The sequence below is a fragment of the Hylobates moloch genome, unplaced genomic scaffold, assembly GCF_009828535.3.
Source record: "Hylobates moloch isolate HMO894 unplaced genomic scaffold, HMol_V3 SCAFFOLD_23, whole genome shotgun sequence".
Lineage (NCBI taxonomy): Eukaryota > Metazoa > Chordata > Mammalia > Primates > Hylobatidae > Hylobates > Hylobates moloch.
In genome coordinates, this window is record NW_026652298.1 from 18,262,141 (window position 1) to 18,286,150 (window position 24,010).

Sequence of the window (24,010 nt, forward strand, 5' to 3'; positions counted from 1 at the left end):
TATCCTCCAACTTTGTTCTCCTCCTTCAATATTGTGCTGATTATTCTGGATCTTTTGTGTCTCCACATAAACTTTAAGATCAGTTTGTCAATATCCACAAAAATAACTTGCTGGGATTTTTATTGAGATCACACTGAATCTATAGACTAGTTGAGTCTCCCTACCCATGAACACAGAATATCCCTCCATTTATTTCGTTGCCCTTTGGTTTATTTCATCAGAGTTTTGTCATTTCCCTCATATAGATCTTGTACATATTTTGTTACATATATACCTAAGTATTTCATTTTGAGGTTTGCTAATGTAAATGGTATTATGTTTTTAATTTCAAATTCTATTTATTGCTGATATATAGAATAGTGACTTTTTTTGGTCAATTCTCTTAGATTTTCTACACAATCATGTCATCTGAGAACAAATACAGGTTTCTTTTTTTCCCCCATCTCCATTTGTACACCTTTTATTTCCTTTCTTGTCTTATATTAGCCAGGACTTTCAGCACAATGTTGAAAAGCAGTGCTGAGAGGGGATGTCTTTGTCTTGTTCCTGATCTTGGTAAGAAAGTTTCAAGTTTCTAACTTGAAGAAACTTGAAGTATGATGTTAGCTGTAGGGTTTTTGTAGACATTTTTAAATCAAGTTGAGGAAGTTCCTGTCTATTCTAGTTTACTGAGTTTTTCATTATGAATAGGTGTTGGATTTTGTCAGATGCTTTTTCTGTCCATATTGATATAATCATGTGATTTTTCTTCTTTAGCCTGTTGATGTGATGGATTACGTTAATTGATTCTCAAATGTTGAACTAGCCTTGCACACCTGGGATAAATTCTGCTTCATTGTGGTGTATAATTCTTTTTATATGTTGTTGGATACAATTTGCTAATATTTTGTTGAGGATTTTTGATCTATGTTCATGACAGATACTGGTCTGTACTTTTCTTTTCTTGTCTTTGTTTGGTTTTGGTATTAGAGTAATACTGGCCTCAAAGAATGAGCTAGAAAATATTCCCTCTCATCTTTTGAAAGAAATTATAGGTAACTGGTATAATTTCTTTCTTAAATATTGGTAGAATTTACCAGTGAACATATCTGGGCCTGGCATTTTCTGTTTTGGAAAGTTATTAATTATTGATTCAACTTCTTTAAGAGATATAGGACTATTCGGAGTGTTTACTTCTTCTTGTGTGGGTTTGGCAGATAAGGTTTTCCAAGGGATTCATTCATTTCATCTAGGTTATTAAATTTGTGGCCATAGAATTGTTCATATTATGCCTTTATAATCTTTTTAATGTTCATGGTATCTGTGGTGATATCCCTTTTTTATTTCTGATATTACTATTTTGTGTCCTCCTTTTTTGTATTAGTTTGACTAGAGGCTTAATAATTTTATTAATCTTTTCAAATAGTCAGCTTTTGGTTTTGCTGATTCTATTAATTTCTGCACTAATCTTTTTATTCCTTTTTCTACTTGGGGTTTAATTTGGTCTTCTTTTTCTAGTTTCCTATGGTGAGAGCTTTGATGATGGATTTTAGATCTCTCCTTCTATTATAATAGATGCATTTATGCTATAAATTTCCCTCTAGGCATCACTTTTGCTACATCCCACAAATTTTGATTTTGTTTTCATTTTCATTCTGAAACTTTTTGATTCACGTAATTTGTAATGTACATTTCCATATCACCCTAAGTAGATCGATTTCACTTTAACTGGTATGTAATATTACATTATATGGATATTTCATGTTTTACTTGTTTAGTATTTTATAAGATACTTAGGTTGTTTTAATTTTTATTCTCATTCAAACAATGCCCAATGAAATATATGTGTATATCTTTGTATATTGAAGGTTTATATCAGTAAGATAAATTCCTAACGTTGGAATTGCTTAGTCAACAGATACATATATTTTCCAACGTGATAAATATTGTCTGATTGTTTTCCAAAAATGTCGCACCAGTTAATACTCACGATGAGCTTTCAATAGGCCATTGCCTTTGTAGGAGGAGATCCACTCTCTTTTTGTAATTGCAAAGCATAGTCACCTTGCCTAATTACAGCAGGATGTTACACCTGTATGTTTTGCTATAAACACATTAACCTGGAGATATGGGACCTAAATGTTAATCTCAGGTGTTGATATGCTCTGATGAGTAAGAAATTGATAAAAGCTAGAGACAAAATGGGAGAAATAACTTGAGGCTTGCTGCAACACAGGAACAGAAAATAAAAATCAAGAGAAAAACAGTTGGAGGGGATAAAGCAAAACATAAAAATAAACCAAAAAAAGGGGGAAGGGGAGAGTGAAGACCACAGAGATTGTGGTTAATCAACAACAGGACGTGACAAACTGGGGAGCTGACCAATATTCTTGACATAAGATTTTGAGAAAAGTAGAGCTCACAGGGCAGGCTTAAACCTAGGAATCATTCTTCATATTTACCCGAAGAGGCACATGGCACTAGCGAGTGTTCGTTTTCTCAGGTACTAGTGATTCAAAGAGAGGGAGATAGAAAGGAGAAAATTAACATAAAAAGCCTAACTTATTTTATGCAAGAGATAGCTGAATTCTAAAATTTTTGTTTTGTTTTGTTTTTTTACCCTCTCATGGGCCTAGCCTTAGGATTTCTTTCACCATAAATCCTTTCATAGGTGGGATCCCTGTCTGCCATAGCAGATGCTACCTCTGAGAGACTTGAAGTGACCTCTACCTCACACATGAGAGAAAAGACCCTTCTTTTTACTTCTTGGGGAATGTAGTGATTCAGGACTGTAGTGTTTCCTCTTGGAGTCTCTCCCTAGAGGTTTTCCTATTGTTTTTGCTCCAAGCAGAGTCCCCACATCCACACTCCCCCACCCCCTCCATAGCACAATCAATATTAACTCATTCATAACAGAGGAGCAGCCTCTTTTCCAATCACAGTTCTGCTGACTTGTTTCGGATTGGTTTGGGTTGAGTCACTAAGAAACATATTAGATTAATAAGGCACTGGTCTTTTTAATAATAATATAGAATCTCCACACCTCTCAAATAGACCTCAGATTTGGGAGCCATTTATTTTCATTACCCTCTCTTCATGGGAAAAATTGAGGACCCCGTTTATTTACTTAAAACAACAATAAGCTGAATCACTGTTGCTATTTAACAACTTACTTTTTAGAAAATATTCTTTGTGGTGCCTGAAGGCAATGCTGCAAAGGAAACAACCAGTTTAAAAATAGGAAAGATAAATTAAATAATACCAATTTACAAACAAATTTAAAATCAAAACAATCCCCCATACACACTCTTCTTGGTCAGCTCTGCCTCACCCTAAGAGATCAGTAGGTAAACAACATTCTATTACCTCTGTTTGCACCCACAGATCATTAAGCGAGAGGACGGGTGTTTGGGAGTAGTTGGGGAGAGGGGTGAAACAATATTTTTGCACCAAATAACTTGGTCTCTCCAGTTTGTAGTTAGTTTATAATGAGTTTGTGATCCATGGATCTCACAGGCTGCTTCTTTGTAACTTAAGGAACCATAATGACAATTCCAAAGGCTACATTAATTCCTTTTTAAAATGAAAGAAGGAGGGTCTGCTGAGAGTGGATGCTAAGAACTAAGCTATTTCCATTACCCTATTCTAAGTAAAGCACTAGCTAGAAGGCCCATGTACCAGCTACTACTAACTCCTAACTTCAGAAACTCATTTGCAATGAGATTCCCATACCTCTTTGGGTGGGAAATGTACTATTGCTTCTCTTCTTAGCGAGGCTATCAAGAAACACACTTCAAAAAAATTCCCACGAGACACATAATCATTCTTTCAAAATAGCAATTTGGCTGTAGCAGCCTTCTTCCCATTCAGCTAAGCAAGTGTGTGAATGGTAATGGTGTGTGAATGGTTTTGCTGTGGGCAGGGGAATCTTACCATAATATGTAATTAGTAAGAACTACCAGAAAAGGACAATTGTTATAGAAGCCACACTGAAAATACTCTAACAAATAGTCTAAGCAACATTCATTGAGCTCCTTCGGGGGTGGGGCAAGGGGGGTAATTTTCTGGTGTTAAGAATGTCATAAGATTGCCAAGGTAGTAAATGAGTGGGGCTTTACAAAGGCCTTTGGAAGGAGGGGGGGCAATCCCACGAGAAAATGGCAGGTAATGTTTTATTTCCGTGGTCCTTTCTCACCTGCCCGTTCTTACTTCTCAGTGAACACAACTGATGTCCCCACTTCCCCCAACAACAATAATGACAATAAAATAAATTTTAAAAAGATTCTCGATATGAGTCACGGGCTTACCCACTGTGGACCAGGAAGTTCTCTTCAGGCTCTCACCTGCTAAACTATGGCAGAAGCGATTATGCAAAGTTTTCAAAAACCCACAGCACAGCTCTCCTCCTGCTGGGCTATGAACGGGGAGACAAGGGACCGGTACCAGTGAGGGCCATCCGGAAGAGGAAGTGGATGAAGGCTCTGCCACTGGCCAAAATCGGGTTGCACCTCTTCTCCCATGCTCCCCATACAAGCCCCTACAATGACATTCTCCTGGAAGCCCATTTTCATTGCTGCCTCCAGGCCTTTGCGCTCCTGTTTGTCTGGGACTACCTGGGAGCCCTTCTTCTAAACCCATCCTAGTCTGATTTGAACTCATTTTTCAAGGACCTATCTCTTCCCAGTTTATAGGCCATTTTCTCTCATTTCAGCCCACAATGCGCTGCGCTCTCCTTTCTCTGAATTCTTGTAGCACTTGTAATCTCTATAATTATAATAACAACAATATTTTAGTTATTTATTTATGAAGTACTCACTACATGTCAGGTCCTATGCTAAGTAGTTTACATAGTCTCTTATTTAATCTTCACAGCTATCCCAACCTATGTTACATTTGAGAAAACTGTGGTTATGTAGTTAGTAAGTGGCAGGATGGGATTTGAACCCAGGTCCATCACCGGTAAAGCCTGTGTCCTTCCCCATGGTCCATATTTCATTTTTTGGGCTACCTCACAATATACTTGCACTGCATCCTTTTTGTATATTTTATATTTCATTGTATGTGCTGTGCCTCATGTTCACAACAGAATTTATGCCTCTAACGAATGGGGTTACTTATTAGATGTGTGTTTACTGCCCATTTTGTCAAGCATGAGATCAAGCATTTAGTAGGTGCCTAATATTTGTGACTGGATATAACATGAATAGACATGCACCTTTCTTCGAAGCTCTCAAAGGTCTTTATAAGAACAATCACACCCGATAGTGGTGCATGGAGGAGGGGAGCAGTGTAGTGGTTGCGTGTGAAAAGGGTCCCTGAATAGCCAATAAACCATCTTACTCCAGTTCACTGATCCCCTTAAGCCCTCAGTAATAGGCAAGGCCATGTGAAGCCTGGCACAGAGAGAGTATCAGAGAAATCTCAAGAGATGCAGCATCCCTGCCACAAAAGCAGTGCGGCTGTGGCAATCATTGTTCCTGAAGCTTCTCTGAGGATCCAAGATCACTTCAGCCAATCAACTCCAGGATAGAAAGAACTTCAGGGTTTTACTGGGCTTCCTTGCCAAGCTTTAAATAGCTTAGTTACATCATTGAGAACCAGCACCAAATGAAAGTCTTTCTGATTGACCTGCTATTAGGAGGCCACTGCATTATAAACCTTCAAAGCTTTAGCCATAAAATAATTTCAAATGCAGTGTCAAGAGAAGAGTTCCAATATGTAATAAATAAAACTTAGAAGATGTATAAAAATTAAAGGGTGGGTCAAGTGGTTCAAATGGCATACAAATTTAATGTGAGTGTCACAGTCTAATGGAAAAAACAGCATCTCAGGATCCAAGGGGGTTCACATCAATTCCAGCTTTACCCTTCATATAACCTCAGCCATGTTACTTCATCTTACTGTGCCTCAGTCTCCTCAGCTGCATGACGAAGACTGCGAATTCATTGATTCTCAAATTACATGCTAGATATTATCTGAGATTCACATGATGGCATAAGCTTCCTTTCCCAAACCTCATGCAAATACATACCATATGTTTCTAAAAAGTTCTCTGTATATACACCTCTATTACAAAAGTATATCACTCCGCAAGTTCTGTTGAGGTAACAAGCCCCATTTTAAAGAAAAAAGAAAGGGAGGGAGGAAGAATTATGTTCAGGGTCAGAGAAAATAAGGCCAGAAACATACAGAAACAGGTTCCAGATATGCAATCTGCTGCTTATCCATGGAGCCATGCTACTTTCCTTTAAGAAGACAGCACTTAAAAGAGTAAGGTTCCACCTCTATTCTCATCAAGGAGAGCAACACCTTTGTAATGACTTATAAAGTGACTTGAGAAAAATACTTTCTCATTACAATTTCCATGTAAATTCAAAATTACCATAATTTCCATGTCAATTCAAAATTAGGAAAATACTTAACACATTTTCTTAACTGTACAAATGCCAGGGGAACAGAGTCCAAGATTCATTGTAGAGGGAAAAAATCCAAGGTTCTCACAGAATCTCCATCCCCAGCCCACTTGGCCAGAGTTTTCTTTTTAAATTCTTCTGTCTCTACCTCTCACGGGTCTCCTCTTCCTCTTTCCCTCTTGTCGCACTATCTGCTATCTCTCCTGGCCACCTCTAGAAGCCAACACCCTCATCCTTTACCCTTTCTTTGCTTGTTGCATCTAACTTTTAAGGGGCTCAGAGACAAGAGGCCAACGCCTGTTAAAATCAGAAATAAAGCTACAAAACTAGAGAATATCTGAGCTGCCTGCCTGAGAAAAGCACACAAGTGTGACACCTGCTAGTTGCTAAGTCCTTGTCTGTCACAGACAGTGATAGAGGTCTATCTTTCAGAGTAAAGAAGCCTAGCTTGATCTAGAAAAGCAGCATCATTTGGGCTCTTGACTTTGGGAGATGGAGTCCTTCTGATATGACACACTAGTTAATTCCTATTCCACAAAAACCGTAACTATGGCACAGTTAAAGCACTACAGTAGGAACAGGTAATGAACAGGGTCACTTTCCTGAGTGACATCTCCACTAAGATCTTTCATCATATCGAACATCTGTTACCCAGCCAAGCAGCAGTTACCAGGTCAGTCCTATATGAGAAATAATAGGAGGTGGGGATGGGCATTTGAGCTTAGCACAGTTGTAATCTAATCTTTTGGACTTTGATCATAAATGGGACAAAGTCCTACAGAGACCACAGTGGGTGTTAGGGAATAAAATGGCACCTTCCTCAAAGAAACAGCTAGAAAGGAAGCATCCCAAGCTATATCCTGAAAGGCTCTACCCTCTGGGACTAAATTACAGTCATCAGAACCTTTATCTTAGAAACTAATTGTTAATTGTACTTACCCTACCAGGATCCTCATTTGTATCTGTTTCTCAACTTCACCCATGAGCCTTCCATACACTCCTTCCCACCTTGTGCTAGATGCCTCTCCTCTGACGCACAACACCCTATCACACTGCTGACTAACTTACACACACACACACTGTACTATAATTGTATGCTTTTCTTCATCTGTAGCCTCCAGGTCCATTAGGACAAGGCTTACATCTTTCAACTCATAACTTTAGCTCTTAGAATTGTGCCTTGTACATAGTACATGTTCACTATATGTTTGAACGAATGAGTACATGAACGAAATGAATGAATCTTTGTATCTTCTATAATATAGTTCTCCTTCCACCAAAGCACTCATCTTGCTACCTTCCCATCATGAGGCCAGGGTAGGGCTTTGTGACATCACTCTAACATAAGACAAAAGCACAAGAATAGGTTGTACTTAGCAGAGGCAAACCAAGCTGTCCTCAAGCAGGGTGTGACACAGGTTTCTTCTTGTCTTGAGGATGAGTGAAGAAGCCCACAGCCACATGGGTATCTTCGCAGCTTCCCATGGGGGAAAGGCTGACCCTGGATAGGTAGGTGATACATGACCTTGGAAGCACATGGTTTCATTGTGGCTGGGGCCTAAAAGAAACAGGACTGGGCCTTGTAGTAGGTCTGGCCTCCAAAGCCTGGAAGGATGAGATTGGTGCCCCGTGCTGTGACCCAAAGAACAGTGTGAGCTGTTTCTTGAACACGTAGTGAGATGTCCACGCCTTAGACACCAGCACAGGAATTCAGGCCCTGTACAGTGGAGCTCTCTTATACCTTTCCTGGGCAACTAATTCAATTTTCAGGAGAGGGGGAAAAAAAAGGAACAGCTGACATTTTCCATTGATGGCTCTGAATAAAACCAGAAATACTTTGTGCTTTTGGGATTGAGAGGTGGGGTAAGGTGAGCTGCCAAGCTGCAACGTGTTCTTAAACAAACAGGCTGTGCAGCCACAGGAAAAGCCATCTAACAAGGTATATTTTTATTAGTCCTTCTTTCAAAGACTTACAAGATTTTAAAAGAACCACATGAATTCTGTTTTTAACTTGCATAAAAGCCTGAAGTTAATTTTTATGAGCAAATTTCAAATCCCTGAAAAACAGGTTTGGTAATATCTCTGACAGGGCTTGAACTGCAAGGTTTAAGGAGGCCTCAGAAAAAAAATAGACATTTTAATGTCCCCTGTACATTTTCACTGAAAAGCTGTGTCACATTTTGGTAAATAATATTTAAAGGACAACAAATCTTGCTTAACAACACTCCATGGAAAAAGCCAGCAATGAATGACTTTTTACTGACTTTTAATGGTTAGGTGCAAATCATCAAAGCCAAGGCTAATGACGTTCAGAAAACTATGAATTTTCTTGGTTTCTGATAAGTGATGTTGAAAGAATAGTCCATAAAACACACCCCCAACTCCCACCTCTCTCCTATCCCTAAAATGACTCATCTAGTCAGAGTTTCTGTTTATAGTTCTAAGTAAACAGAAGACACGAGAAGGTCACTGCACTCCCTGTGCATCTGCTGAGCCCTGACTTAGTCTATGTCTACACATGTAAGCTAATTAAAGCAAACACATTTAATTTTTTTTTTCTTTTTTTCTTTCTTTTTTTTTGAGACGGCGTTTCACTCTTGCCGCCCAGGCGGGTGTGCAATGGTGTGATCTCAGCTCACTGCAACCTCTGTCTACTGGGTTCAAGCAATTCATCTGCTTCAGCCTCCCAAGTAGCTGAGATTATAGGCATGTGCCACCATGCCCAGCTAAATTTTATATTTTTAGTAGAGACGGGGTTTTGCCATGTTGGTCAGGCTGGTCTCGAACTCCTGACCTCAGGTGATCCACCCTCTTTGGTTTCCCAAAGTGCTGGGATTACAGGCAGGAGCCACTGTGCCTGGCCTTAATTTTTTTTTTCTAATTCAGTCATATAATTGATTAGTATCCTTAGAGTTAATTAGGTTAACTAATATTAATTTTCCCCAACAATTTAGTTTATTGAAATTATTGGTAGGAATCAGTAATACTCCTGACAGGTTAATGTCTGTATAAGCACAACATAAAGTTACTAGTCCTAGAAACTGAAGGCAGATGATTTTTTTCTCTCACTTTTTCTTTAGCGTCAACCCAAATAGAACAGAAGGTCAAAATGTGGCAATGTCTTTGTCACTTTTGAAGAGCCAACCCATCATACATAATATTTCTGCATGTCACACTCCCAAGGTAAATAGCAAGTCAGGAAGCCAGGACCAGAACACAGCAGAGAGCTGTGTTCAAGAGGTGGAAATGAGAGCCCAGAGTTAGGGCACTGTGTCTATGTCTTGCCACTGGACCCCAGCACCAGGGGGTCAAGAAATGACCTGGGCTTGGTTCTAGCCAAAAGGAGAGGTTCAGAATCCCTTCTATCCGCTCTAGACCCTTCCATTCACCAGCCACTTCTTCCTACCTTTGCCCACCATCTCCACCCTGGAAGCCAAGCCTCAAAACAGACTATATCTGGAAACTGCTTACCTTGTGGACAGGATGTGAAATATTTTAAACATCCTAACGCTACAACAACAGTGATCAGTGGTTTTATTTTATGTCAATACCGAAGTGTGAGGACCAAATGTAAATAGATTTTTAATCACAACATTATTTCCAGAATGGCAGGAGAATTTAATTTTAGGACTTGGGAAGAAGGAGTTATTATTAAGTATCTCAGAAGAATCAAGATTTGGGAGCAGGAAGTGAAGACTTATCCAAATTAAAGATTGTGCTAATTTATTACAACAATGTATACTGAAAACAAGCATGTTGGGGTTAGTGGACCACTTCCTCCATAGCAGAGTTACCATAGCTTGGGAAGAAAGAATTAAGCCATTATAAAAAGTACAGCAACCTTCCTCCTTCCAGCCTGCCTGCCTGCACAAAGCGACCATGCAGAACAAGCCATACCTGTACCCAATCTCCATTTCAAACATGTATAAAATCCTATTTACTCATTTCTAAGCTTGCGTTTCTTGAGAACAACTGAGTCCACTACAATCCTGGAGTCCTAAAACGTCTTATGTAATCCACTCCAACTTTTTCAATTGACAGACGAAAAGCCCGAGGTCCAGAGAGATAAAGTGACTTTCCCCAAATTTTAGAGTTTTCTGTTCCTCTAAGGGTGTAATAGGACAAAAAGTGATAATCTATGTGACAGTGTAATGTAGTGTGTTTGGATCCTGGCCAACTGTGTGATCTTAAGCAATTTTATTTCTCTGAGCTTCAATTTTCTTATTTCTAACAACTGGTTTAATGATAGCACCAACTTCAGAGGTTCTTGTGGTGATTAAATGAGAGAACATATTTAAAGCATCGAGCACAGTGTCTGATACCTAGTAGGTATCAACAAAAGGTATCTATAATAGGTATTGTTGTTATATAATAGGTATTGTAATTGTTATATTATTACTGTGCTAATAGCATAATGGTTGACAGAATAATGAAGTCAGGAGTCAAAATAAATTATAATAATTATTATTATAATAATAATAGGATTAACATTTCTTAAGTATGTGCCTAGGTACTTTAATAATTGCTTTAACTAGGCCGGGCGCCATGGCTCACGCCTGTAATCCCAGCACTTTGGGAGGCCGAGGCGGGTGGATCACGAGTTCAGGAGATCGAGACCACGGTGAAACCCCGTCTCTACTGAAAATACAAAAAATTAGCCAGGCACGGTGGCAGGCGCCTGTAGTCCCAGCTACTCCGGAGGCTGAGGCAGGAGAATGGCGTGAACCCGGGAGGTGGAGCTTGCAGTGAGCCGAGATTGCGCCACTGCACTCCAGCCTGGGCGACAGAGTGAGACTCCGTCTCAAAAAAAAAAAAAAAAAAAAATTGCTTTAACTACATCATCTCACTCAGTTCTCCCAATTCTATAGATAAGGAAACTTTCCCTTAGAGAAGCTTAAAATTTTGCTCAACAGCTGATAAGTGATGACCCTAGGATATAAACCTAGGTTTCACAGACTCTAGAATTTCTGCCATTATGCTGAATTAAGGATAACCATTAGTAGATTATAGAAAAATAAAGAAAAGGAAGATGTTTAATTCCATGAGTGAGGTTCTTTACTCTTTTCCCAACTAAAACAGATGAAAGCCTACATTTTAGAGCAAGATGGGCCAATATCAATCACTTCACTTAACCATGTCAGACTTTTATGATAAATGTTACGGCTGAGTGTGAGGTCACTCAATGTCAGCTCAATATCCCTTTAACAGGGAGCTATAAGTCAATCCTGCCATCTCAAGATTTATCTCTAGTGTACAATAAAACTGGTTGATTTTCTATTGACTGAGCATTTGAGATACAAAAGCTTGAGAATTGGCTGCTATTTGTTTGATGTGTTCCTGGGTCTGTCAAACTTGTAGGAGTGTTATCTGCTGTTTTAATGTGGCTTGAAGCTTCCCAAATCTGGCTTCCATAATTGCTTGGGAAATGTCATTTGTTTGAAAAATGGGAGTAAATTGAGGGCCTCTCTTTTCCTATTTGCAGATATTAAGAGATTTTATTTATGCAAACTGTTAACCAGGTTAACGTTGCCCACCCCATCCCTAGGGGTGAAGTAGGAGTTAGAGTGTGCGTGGCATACTTCTTAAGGGTCTCAAAGCTTCTGAAAAAGTTACATCTTCAGTAAAAAGCCTACATATTGCAAAATGTTGGAAGGAGGGTGCCTTAAATTGTGAAATCTTCTGTGCGGGATCTCATTTTTCTAGAACTCCGTGACATCTGATCCCTCATGTTGCTGGAAAGATTCCAAGAGCACCATAAAATTAGGGCTGGTCCTGTCTGAACTGAGTCCAGATCATTTCAAAGTGACTCAAGGCAGGGAAATAAATATTGAACCTAGTTAAATGTTGCTTGAGATTATGCTTGGCACTGGGTGTCCAGTCACTGATTTACTCTTAGGTTACAGGGGTTATTTTGAGCCCAAATGGATGTGCCAGGGTGGATTCATTCAATGGCAGCAATTATTTGCAAGCACAGTTGCATTTCTGACATGTTTAGCAGAATTTAATGTGGAGATTTATGTGATGGTATTGGGTGGGTGTAACAGACATTAAAGTCCTCAGTTTCATGCTACTTTACTCAACCCTGGATCACATTTGGTTTTTCCCCATTCTTTTTCTCCTTTTCCTTATCTTGCTTGAAAAAAAAAAACAAAACTGACTTTTTTTCTTTCTTTCGCTTTCTTTGTCTCTTTCTCTCTTTCTGTTTCTTTCTTTGTCTTTCCTTTCTCGTCCCTTTCCTTTCCTTTTAGACAATAACTTATAAGTTATGAATGAACAATATGAAATCAGAATCAAAGAGGTTAAAAGAAAGAGTTGTAATGATATTCAGCTCACCCCACTCCCACTCTAAACCACCCAAAAAATGTGGGGGTAGCTACTTGGAAAAGAAATGTTTTAAATGGCCAGTTACAACTTTAAAGAAGAGATTTTGAAGCACAGGTACCCATGGTACACATGCACTATGTACAGCCATACGATTTAAGCCCTGTTGAGTTGGCCTGTGACGTGTTTCATTTACGACTGATGTCAGGTCTTGTACCTTAGTGCCACAAGATGGAAGTCACATGCAGTCCCAGTCCTCTGCCTCTCTTCCCTTCAGCAAGAGGAGGATACTCCCTAGTGCCACGTTTGGTCTCACTGTCTGATCTGAGGCTCTGACTGCTGTCAAGTCCCACCTGGGCAAGACACTGCAGCAGCATTCTGGAATAAGAGCAACCTTTGGGATCACACATACCCACATGGGACTCCTGATCTGCACTCTATTAACTGTCAACCTTTAGCAATTGACCTAAAACTCTCTGAGCTCAGTTTCCTTATCTGTAAGATGGAGATGATAATAGGTCCTACCTTGCAGTACTGTTGTGAAGATTTAATGCAGTAATGCACATAAAGTGCTTGGGTCAGCACCTGCCATCAGTAACACTTACTACATGGTAGACAGCAGAACAATTCCTCAAATGTCAAACCACTTCTCCTTCTGATAGGCCTGCAGACTGTGGCCACAGATGTGACCCTAGCCTCAAACCTCTACAGACCTGGGCACAGAGATGAGGTGGCTCAAAAGTTTGGCGGAGGTGGACAACGGGGGGCAGGTCAGAGGTCCAACATGGCGATCAGGCAGGAACCATCTTCCCAGGACACACCCCCACTTCTTGGGTTACACTGCCTATGCTCAGTCTCTGACCCGTTTCTACATTGGCCTGGCAAGGTGCAGGGCCCTGCCAAACACAATGCCAAGGACAGGCTTTATTAACTTGCCTATATCTTGAGAAAATAGACACAAAACAACCGAGTATAGATTAAATCCTGTTAGGAGAAAAATCAATAAGAAATATCTGTTTAACAAAGCCCCTTCTTAGACCATTTTCTTTCAAGAACTATTTGATCAAACTTAAGATCAGAAGCCATAATTTTCACATATGTAAGACTGTATAGTTCCCAAAGCTTTTCCCCATACCTTATCTTATTTGAGCCTTCCCAATACCTTTCAAGGTAAGTATTATCTCCACTTTACAGATAAGAAGCTGATGTTCAGAAAGTTTTAAGTCAAATCCAAGGTCACTCAGCTAATACCTGTTTGAGTTATTTCTTGATCCCAGATCTTCTGACCCCAGCATTCCCAGCACTACACTGTTCACCTTTTTCTACCCACTGAGTACTGGTCACCAAAACCCCTACTACCCTCACATCCCAACACTCACCTATGCTATCTGGCTTTGATTAGAAACCTGACCAATGTACAGGCTCTGAAAAGACACACAAGTTAAACGAGGCATGAAAAAATTATCTGGTTTAAAATGTGATCACGAATATACACCATATACAAAAGAACTTAATGGAAAGAAACAGAGTCCAAGAATTTCAGGGGGACTCTTTGCTCTTCCAGCTTTAAGAAGCAAACTGGACCTGATGGGTGATGTACTTTGTGAGCCAGTTAATATAAATATCATAATTTTAATGATAATACATCCCATAGACCTCAGAGAGAAAGCAGTATTCTCACCAAAGGTACAAATGAATGGGGATTTTATGAACAGAGGCAGATCAGTTCCTCTACATAGACTCTATGCTCCCAGCTACAGTGATTTATTTATGTCCCTTCCAACCCAACATTTCCTGAGAATCCCCGTGGCCCCTGTCTTTGCCAGGTGGGGAAGAAAGACCTGATCTGGTCACAGGAGTAGTGCTGGTGAGGAGAGGACAACAGACCTAGTGATGTTTCTTTCACCCTCCCCACTTCCCACCACCTGGAAAATGAAGACTGACAACTATTAACGACTCCTGGTAATCACGTATGGATTATTCATGAGATAAAGCATGATTTAAACCATAGCTATGAGATGATTATTTCATGTCCCACATAGCCCTTCCCCAGCCAGGCCTGAAGCTATGGGGATGGAGGTGGGTGTTTGGGAAGAACCAGGGCTGCCACACAAAACATCCAAAGAACCAAACTTCTTGACTGTGGGGAGCACAGGGAGAGCTGATTGGACATCAGCTGCCCTGAGGAACACAGGAGACTGCCTATTTTTTAGGAAATGTTCCAAAAAATTGTTTCCCCTCCTCTTTAGCCCAGAGTGAAGGAGGGTGTTTCCTATGCAGAAAATGCAACCTCCCCCGGCCCCTCACCACAGTGAGAGAAGGCTCAGCACCACATGCTCACTGAGCTAACTGAACCGATGGTGCTCTCCGTAAGTGGCCACAGACTACAGCTGTGGTCAACTGATGCATGCCCAATGACGTCTGCAGATCCTAAGATATGATTTCATTAATTGCTGTGGATAAATCAGTTGGGCATTTGCTGGCAGTGTTTAAAATGCCATGATGGGTCAGATTAGAAAGCTGCTAGCACTGTAAGTCCAAAGGTGACCTGAGGAGGGTTCTTGGCTTCTGCCAAGGGTAAGATCCCACAGCTGCTTGAGTTGACTCCACCAGAACAAAGTGAGGCCTCTGCCAGCAGGCCCATCGTTCCATCTAGATAGGTGTGGCCTCCTGCCACCACCAGGACACACATCTGTAATACAACGAGAGACAACCAAGGTACCCTGGGCCGGAGGCAGGGCACGGGTAATTGCAGTATCAGAACCTACTTCTCAGGATTCTTGACAAAGTTCTCCCCAACAGGTGCTTCTCCTCTCTGGAGTAGTGTAATGATGAAAGACATGTATTGGAAATTGAACTACCAAGGTTTGAATCCCAGCTCTGCTCACCAACTATGTAAACATGAGAAAGTCACTTAACCTCTCTGAATCTCAGGTTCCTCCTCTGCAAAAAGGAATAATAAAGCTCCTATATAGTCCCATAAGATTGGTGTAAGGATTAAAAGACATGATTGGTGTGAAGAGTTAGAACAGTGAGTCAACATGAAGTCATGATCCATATTATTTTTCCTTTAGGTTCCTCCATCTTCCCCTTTCCCTGGAGACCCATCCTATCTGCCCTAGTGGGGCAGTGCCTTGTTCTCTGGGATGCTCCTCTCTTTACTCTGAAAGAGATCAAATAACCAGTCCACACACAGCTTAATGTGTTGTTCTCAGGAGCATTTGTATTCAATAGGAGGGTGGAACTTTAGCTACAAGGAGCAAACTCCTAGAGGGATATTTCCAGTTTTATTGGTCTGCAGGTGGAAAAGGGTTACTTGTATCATGTAGGATAGTATTGAATAGGAGGGGAGGAAGTAGGCCAGGGCCTCATAACCTGGACATCGATTTCAGGATAAGAAGTGCATATATAAGAAGTTTCATAGGTAGAGTCAAGAGCAAGCATGGGAGAAACGACACTACAAAGTTTTTAAGAAAAGATAGGATTGAAGGGGAACCAGTGTTGCCAGATGGAGGCCATCCTGTGGAGATCCTGCTTGGAGCACTCACTAGCCCAGAGCCACCTTGCCATGGGATGGACCTGCAGCCTCTGGAGTCCTTGATAAGGGATGGCTGAGCTGAACTGAGTGTTCACTTTCCTGTGCTTTTTGCATTTCCTAAGGTACAGGCAACCAGGAGATGCCTTATTCTCTACAATTTTCTGGGACCAACACGGCCACATCTGTTATCCCTTTGTCCTTCCTCACCTTCCTTGCATCTCTTAATACACATTCACACACACACACACCCCTTTCCAGGTCTGAGAAAAAGGTAATAGACGAAACATAAACTCTAAGAATCAAATGCAGACATATGAAGCTGGCCAGGTGCAATCATACATGCCCTCGGGTAAGGCATGATTCATCACCAAAGTCCCCACCTCCTTTGCTCTCCGAAAACACTCGGCCTTCTTGCAGATGGATGGTGACAGTCCCACTCCTTTCTACCTCATACTGAGGCCACCTCGAGCATGTGGCTGGCCAGGCAGCCTTGAAAAGGACAAATGACCCAAAGGGACTAAAGTAGAATGGGGAAAGCCGGGCACTGCAAAGCTGCAACATCACCCTCTGGCAGTTATAATTGCTTCCCGGCAGTGAGGGAATGTCCCTGCCCACTACTCATCAACCAGGTAGCTCCTGGAGGGCTCAAGTTCCTGGTAGAACGGGCTTGACCTGTTTCAACTAACTTCACGCAGCACAAAGCCCAGCCTATCTCTCTGTAGGCTCTGGGCATTTAACAAATGCTTTTAATGATGATGATGCAACCCTTTCAGCTTAGGTCTATCAGGGTCCCCTGAGAAACATATATTATCTGAAGCTTTCCCTTTTGCTTAATTACATTGTGCTAATGTTCTTTTTCCACTAGATTTCTCCTCCCCCAACTCTCCCATCCAAATCCTGCTTCAATGTGGGTTGGATTTACATAAAAGGCCAGCACATTATAATTGTGATGATTGATCACCAAAGTTTCCTTGGGTTCAGATTGTTTCCTAATGTGGGTCATTTTTCATCATAAAGAGTTGGCTGATAATGATGTCATTTCCATTGCTTGAATTCTGAGGCAGTGGCCACATATCACAGAGTTTAAATGACTATCTATAGGGCAGCAAAATCATGTCGTTATCAGTTTAAAGCAGTTGCTGCTTTACTCCTGGGGACACAACAAGAATTGGAGCCTCCTAAATCTCATCAAACAAGAGCAGGATGCCAAGAATACAAATCTGTATCTGGGCCTGGGAAAGGGGGAGCGGGAAGGAGGGTTGGTGGTGAAGCAAACCTGTTTTTGCATGAGGCTGTGTGGTAAGTATCAGATAAAAATGACAAAGTCATACTTGACAGAAAATAAGCTGTATTGCTGATCACTGGATACCTTAGATGTGCTCTCCCACAATCCTTTAACTGTGATTTCACAGCAAGATTAACGAGCAAGAATTGAAATCACTCACGAAGAGAAGCTTTGGACTAAAACCCATCTGCCAGATAAGCCAATAAATGTCCCTCTCATCAAGTGATTGGGACTGGGATGGAGCTGGAATTTGGCCCTAATGTTGCATGTGTAAAGTATGGGTATAAAATGAAATGATGTTACATGTGTGTTTAAAACAAATAGCTGCATTGTTAAAATCCCGAGGCTTGCAGACCCTAAATCACTGTGAATGAGCTGCTACCCCAGATGCTCTGTTTTCTGCTATTTGCCCCCAGCCACCTTCCCATGTGGCATGTCCTTCTGAACCCTCTAGGATGCCCTGCAGATGTTAAAAGTTTATAGTACAGTCCCAGCCCTGTCTTCCACAGTCTTTGTCATGCAACTCAGCATCCCTCCTCCAACTTCTTTTCAAAATACTCTAACTTGGAGAAAACTGCAAGAACAGTAAAATGAACACCCATATATTGCTCACCTACATTCACTAATTATTTTTATTGTCCCAAATATGCTTTATCTCTCTGTATACATATACACACTTTTTTTTGTTTAATCATTTGAGAATTCATCGTTTTAGCTTCCCATGCTTCAGGACACTTCCCTCCTACATACTTAGGTGAGTATCTCAACAAAAAGTTTTCCTCATTTCATATCATACTCCAGAAATTTCACATTGATATAATACTATTCTCTAATATAGTCTTTCTTAAGTTCAATTGTCCCTACACAGTTTTATGCAGCTGATTTAACTACATACATACACACAGACACACACCCACACACCCACACACACACGCCTCCAGGGTTTAATCAAAGATCTCACATTGCATCTAGCTGACATGTTTGCTTTTTCATTTGTTTGTTTTGTGTTGTGGCGTTGAATTGGTCCTAGCGGTATAAATATAAACCTATTTTTATTTCAAAAATTTATTTCTTAGGAAGATGGAGATATGTCAAGAAGACACAGGATTCTTCTTGAAAGGATTCCCACTGGGAAAACTGGGATGATTTAAACATCAAAATGACAAATGACAGAAGTGGCTATAACACATTAGAGGAAACAAATATATTTTCTGATATTTTGAAAAATCAAGGTGGGAAGAAGAATGGAACACTCCTCTTTATGGAAGAATACCAACTAATAAACGAGTAGGAAATTTAGAAATAGAAAATTGTCATTTCATAACCATCATAGTGATAATTAATTCAGGCAAGGGCCATGATATCCCAGTCCACATTTATATCTTTCTTTTTCCACAGTGAGAATCCAGGTTCCCAACAACCTTGTTATGCTTACTCATTTGCCCGGTCCTGCAGTACACACTATCAACAATTTATTAAGTGGAGTTCAAGATTTCCACCCAGTTTCATTTTTATTCTTAGAAAATGTTATGTTGGGTTGTACAATCAGCATACTTTGCTCGAAAGTGACTTGAGTAATTTTTCTAATGTGTGATTTTTATTTCATGTAATTTTGGTTTTTTTCTGTTTGAATTCAATTTTCATCTTTTTTCCATTTCTTAATTTTATTTTTTGGAAATGTAAACCTTTAACACACTTTGAAACACAAAACCAAATCAAAAGGGATCCCCAGAGAAGTTCCATCTTCTTCTCTACACCTTGCATTTAGTTCTCACTGATCCCTGGAGATAAGTAATTTCATTCATTTCTAGCTTAATTTCCTTCTGGTTTTTTTGTTGTTGTTGTTGTTGTTGTTGTTGTTGTTGTTGTTGTTGTTGTTTTTCAGAAAAATAAGCAGATTCACAGACAGCTTTTTAAGCCATTAACATTTGTGTCCTTTTTGTAACAATTGCTTTGGAATTTTGGAAAAATATATGAGAAAATTCCAAAAGATGAAGTCACCCCAAGAACATACGTTTTCATTTCTTGCTTAGAGTTAAGTGAAGAATTTTTGTTTAAGGGAGGATGACAGAGGCCAACCTAGTCATTGGACTTAGGGGACTAACCACTATCAAATTCCTCAAAATCTGTATTTTTTTTTTTGTCTCAGTAACAAATAAGAAAGCAACCAATTTGACCCCATACTGACTCTCTTGTTGATATGATCAAATTAACCAGCCAAGCAATAGCACTTCCTAGACTCAGCATAATTCTGATCACTTTGTTCTGTAGCTTAATACCTTTCCATGGCTTCCTATTGTCCTCGGGATAAATGCCAAACATTCAAGGCCCACAGTAGGCTTCCCTCTCCGCTTGGCATGAGCACACACACAGCTCCTGAGTTCCAACAGCTCGCTTCTTTTCTCAACCTGTGGTGTTTGCTTTGCTCACACTGAGCCCAACATTTGAACTGCTCTTCCCACCAAGGGCAAGGAAGTCGGGTGGATGAGTGTCACCTTCACCAGTCCCTTAAGGCAAGTCCATTTGTTGAGCCCTAAAGATGTATCTTACATAGCAGTTTCCCATGTCTGAAACTTGGGAGTTGGGTTTATAACAGGACCTCCTGTGACTGCAACCACTTGGAAAGGCATGATGGGAAACTGGGTTTCCAGTTTAGCCTTGGAGCCAAGGACAGGAGCAGGAAGGCTTATTACTGTTCCAGGACAGAACTTGGGACCAGTAGCTCCTTTGGCCCCAGCCTCTCCGTCCTGCACTGTGGTGTGGCCCTCAGCCCTCCCAATGGTGAGGACTGCACCCCCACCCTATGCCTTTCATGCCTCAGGCCTTCCAAGTTCCGACCCTGCAATTGGATGGCTCTGTCTGCCTCACCTTTTTCCATGCGTTGTATTTCCAACCAGGCTAGTAAATCAACAGTCTCCTAGGAGATCTCTTTTTTTTGACTCTCTTCTTGTATTTCTACTTCCCGGATCCTACATCAGATCCTACATGGCTCTATAACAATCCCATAAAACCCAGCATTTAATCTTGGTCTAGTTCTTTCTATTGTCTTCAACTCTATGCTTTCACTTGAAGAGAAGCTAATGCAGCAGTAATTTTCAGGCTTGACTGTGAAAAAGAATCACGTGAGAGATTTCTGACTCAGTAATCTATGGGTAGGGCACTAGAATCTACACTTCCAGCATGTACCTCGGGGATGGCCAGGACCTCTTTAAGAAACCCAGTAGGTAGGCAGTCTGGGCACTTCCTATCACCCTTCACCCTAACTGGGCCCTGTTAATGCTAGAAATACTCTTTCTCCTAATTACTCAGAATGACCATTCACCAGACATCCTTAGGAAACTCTAGGCCTCTAAGCCGACAATTGCTCTCACCAGAACCACTGCCCTCAGCTGGCCCAGATGGGAACCACAGCTCTAAGACACACTCCCTGCTCTTTACCCCAATTACCTTCTTGCCCTAAAACAAATTTATCTTTGAACTGTGAATAATAGTATTTTTACACTCAAAAAAATAGACATCATTATGCTGCCTACTCATACTCTGTTTACTCACACCAATGTAATTTTTATTAAAATAATGTTTGCATATTTCATTTGTAAAGTTGTTTTAGATAGTAGGCATACTTAGAATTCTCTTTCCATCACCCAACTTGTAGAAAATAATTTCACTAACACCCAGTTAATCAATATTTCTTCCTCAAAAACATAATAAAATGAAATTGGGCTTGACATCTATGAAGCTGGTACAAATTAGTGAGAATTACCACCACCTGGCAGAAAAGTGGCTAATAGACACGGTGGAAGATGTCCTGGCCATTTATAAGCAGAGTCTGGTGGAGGCGGCCACATAGAACCAAGTCCAGTGGAGGCACATGATGGCTGGTTTGGTGGGGGGAGGGGGTGCTGGGGGATTGTTTTCCTCCAGCCCTTGGGACACGGGCATGCTTGTCTTCACATCTGAGGATGTCAGCAGTTGCTTTGGCTGAGAGTACATGTGGTCTTACCTACAAAGCTTTTTTTTTTTTTTTCTCCCACAGAGCCTTGAAAGAAATCAGAAGAGATTCTGAGGAGGTAGCTAAGGAATCCCAGATCACCCTAAGACTTTGGAAAGAAGGACGGCATGGCACACCCAGGGGAATGACTCCTCTGCACCCCAGCCTGGCCTCACAAGCACAGTAGCGATTATGTACAAGGCTCTGGGGGCTTTCTGCTGGGATCCTCCTCCTGCTCTGCCATGGCCAGTTGTGATTCTGGGCAATTTACTTAGTCTCTGTCAGCCTTCCCCATCCACTGGAGGAGAGACAGTTTTAACTCATGTCACTGTGATGATAACAGCGCTGATGACATCAGGTATTTGACACAAACTAAGCATTCAATAAACGTGCCTCCTTTTTTGTTGTGGTAAAATAGACATAACAAAATTTACAATTTTGGCCATTTTTAAGGGTACAGTTCAGTGGCATTAAGTACATTCACATTGCTGTGCAACCATCACTACCCTCTATCTCCAGAACATTTTCATCGTCTCCAACTGAAACTTTATTCTTTTTTCAATCCATTAGCTGGATTTAGTCACATTTATAAATTTCTTTATATGGTAGCTAATACATTAACTATAACATCAGGAAACACAGGATCCCATTTTAGCTTTTGGATTTTACTTTTGAGCAATTTACTTGTAGGGATTGATATTTCATTGCTTTTACTTTTTCTTAGAAGTCTTCCAAATAACAAGAGAAAATTTACTTTTTAAAAAATAGAATAAAAGTCAACGTTGCAATTTTTGTAAATCCAAGCTATATTATGGAATCTTAGTGATTTTCTTTTTCCTATATCTTGAAACATGTTTCTATTCATCATTCTAGTCATTATTTGATCATTACTCACCAATTATTCCCAACTATGTTTAAAAACACTAAAATAATGTGAAATGGAAAATGATATAATTTCATAAAAGGCTGATGCAATAATGAACTAAACTATGGCTATTACATCACCTTTCAGTTTTCCTGCTGTCCTGCCCCAAGTATTGTAGAATCATTCAAGAAGGTTTAGGAGAACAGTAAAGACACCATCTTTGTAGTTTCTTTTCATCTTTTATACACAATTGAGCATCCATAATTTTTATTTTCCAACCACAATGACAAAGATAAGCAAATTTACAGAGGAAGATGTTTCATATTATTAAACAAATCATAAGATTAATGCAAAAGTGTATTTATAAGACCGACATGTTCCAGAATCATGCACGACAATTGATCACCAGTTAATGGCTTCAAAGGAAGTTGCCCAAAAATTGTAGGCATCAATACCTTCTACACCAGGAAAATACGGTAAGAAAAACTGGAGTTTGCTATGTTTACATTTTTATTAAAATTTTTAATAAAGTTGTTTTTCATAATATATCTGGTCTTCTGTAAATTACTCATAAAATGACTCAGAAATATAAAAACACAAAAAGGCTCTATTGGACACAAATGGTAAATGGTGAGAACTATTCTTGGTTTACCAAGGATTAAGCACTCAATAAAAGGTCATTGTTATCACTGTTACCATTATCAGAGTTCACAAAGTTTTATCCGGTCCTAGACATTCTGAAAAAGAAACCACATCCTATGTTCCATGGAACAAAAAGGACTCCTAAGCACCAGTGGGTTTGAGGTATCCTGTTACCACAGCCAGGAGTGTCCCGCGTGCCTTCCCATTGCAGCATGAGAAAGGAAGACATATGGCCTGATGTGGCCAGTCACGAGGTGAGCCTTCTTCCTGGTGTGTATGCACAGCCTGCAGGATGTATCACTGACCACTGTCCCTGGCTACTACCTGCCTCTGCTGATTTACATGGGACTGTGCAGCGTTCCCTGCTTTTAAGAGCTCAAACTTTTAAAAAGAGTAGAAGAAAAATTTGTAGCCCAGTGGTTCCTTTATTCCTTCTGATGTTTAGGCTGTGACTTTGAAAGATAAAGACTATGGGAAGTGACCATCTGGCCACAGGAGGGAGTGTCCCTAAAAGAATCATACAACTGGGCCAGGAGTGGTGGCTCATGCCTGTAATCCCAGCACTTTGGGAGACCGAGGCAGGCAGATCACTTGAGGCCAGGAGTTTGAGACCAACCTGGGCAACATGGTGAAACCCTATCTCTACAAAAAATATAAAAATTAGCTGGGTGTGGTAGCATGTGCCTGTAGTCTCAGCTACTTGGGGGGCAGAGATGGGAGGATTGCTTGAGCTTGGGAGGTCAAGGCTACAGTGAGCCATGACTGTGCCACTGCACTCCATCCTGGGTGAAAACTGAAAATCTGTCTCAAAAAAAAAAAAAAAAAATACAAAAAGGACATCCAGGGGCTCAAAGACAGAAAAATAGTAAGACAGGAATCTCCCTACTAATTCTGAAGAGTAAAATCTGAGAAAATGAGTAAAGAAGAAGACAGAGCTTCAGATTTCTATGTATCAATTAAAAATAGATTTGATTTT

At 40.4% G+C, this 24,010-nt stretch overlaps 1 long non-coding RNA gene across 1 annotated transcript; it reads left to right on the forward strand.

Annotated features, from left to right (window-relative positions):
- The first annotated feature begins 7,782 nt into the window (after positions 1-7,782).
- Positions 7,783-21,784, forward strand: LOC131382338 (uncharacterized). The gene is made up of 4 exons (XR_009211728.1): positions 7,783-7,901; positions 14,540-14,675; positions 18,613-18,823; positions 21,573-21,784. It is a non-coding gene; the product is annotated as an uncharacterized LOC131382338 (long non-coding RNA).
- Positions 21,785-24,010: the final 2,226 nt, after the last annotated feature.